The sequence below is a fragment of the Vicugna pacos genome, chromosome 4 (genome assembly GCF_048564905.1).
Source record: "Vicugna pacos chromosome 4, VicPac4, whole genome shotgun sequence".
Classification (NCBI taxonomy): domain Eukaryota; kingdom Metazoa; phylum Chordata; class Mammalia; order Artiodactyla; family Camelidae; genus Vicugna; species Vicugna pacos.
Window position 1 is genome coordinate 48,108,801 of NC_132990.1, and position 1,246 is coordinate 48,110,046.

General features: G+C 49.0%; 1 pseudogene; it reads right to left on the reverse strand.

Moving 5' to 3' along the window:
* On the reverse strand, nt 1-949 carry LOC102533569 (olfactory receptor 13C7-like; annotated as a pseudogene).
* Between the last annotated feature and the right edge of the window lie 297 nt (nt 950-1,246).

Here is a 1,246-nt window from a genome sequence, read left to right on the forward strand (position 1 = left end):
TCACTGGGGAAAGCATTTCTGATTCATGAGATTCTTTACAGCAGCCTTCACATCCTTGTTTCTGAGGCTGTAGATGATGGGGTTAAGCATGGGAATCAGCACCCCATAGAAGAGGGAAATGAGCTTGTCTGAAACATCCTGTTTGTCTGCCCCCAGGGGGTCCTTTGATTTGGCCTTTGCATACATGAAAAGAATAGTCCCATAGAAGATGACCACCACAGTAAGATGTGCAGAGCAGGTGGAGAAGGCCTTTTTCCTCCCCTCAACCGAGGGGATCCTCAGGATGGTGGTGAGGATGAAGATGTAGGAGACAAAGATGAACAGTACGGGGACCCCCAGGAAGATCACATTGGCCACCCCCATACTGATCACATTGGTGGAGATGTCAGCACAGGCCAACTTCAGGACAGCTAGGATCTCACAGGTGAAGTGGTTGATGACGTGGTCCCCACAGAAGGGTAACTGTACTGCAAGAGAGATCTGTACCGAGGAGTTGACTCCCCCAGCCAGCCAGGAGCCGGCAGCCATGGGCATGTAGGCAGCCTTGCTCTTGACCACGGGGTACCTCAGGGGGTTGCAGATGGCCACGTAGCGGTCAAACGCCATCATCCCCAGAAGCACACACTCCGTGGCTCCTATGGCAAAGGAGAGGAACATCTGCACAGCACAGCCTGAGAAGGAGATGGTTTTCCTGGGAGTGAGGAAGCCATCCAGGACCAGAGGGACCGAGGAGGTTGTATAGCAGGTGTCGAGGAAGGAGAGGTTCCCCAGGAAGAAGTACATACAGGCGGGAGTCGGACACAGTCACCAGGACGAGGACCCCATTGCCCAGCAGGATCATCAGGTACATCAGCAGGATGAGCACAAAGAATGTTTTCTCCAGCCTTGGCTGATCTGACAGCCCCAGCAAGACAAAGCCTGCCACAACGGACTGGTTAGCCACTTCCATTTTAAATTCTCTCTTTCACCCTAAGGAAAACTGAGGACAGCAAACACATGTTTATAGGGATCACTATGTGTGGATTACAATGAGATGCTTCCGGAACTTATAATTAAATTTACCCTTTGACATGCTAACTTGTAATATCAGCATCTAAGAGATAAAATTCACTGTCCACTGAAGTTACCTTAAAAGTCAGAATATATCAAATCAAAAGCAGGAAAAGCAGACACCAGAAATCAGATCAAACCACGATTTATGATAGAATTTAGCGAGATCAGTAATGTTAATGCACTTGAAGGAAGA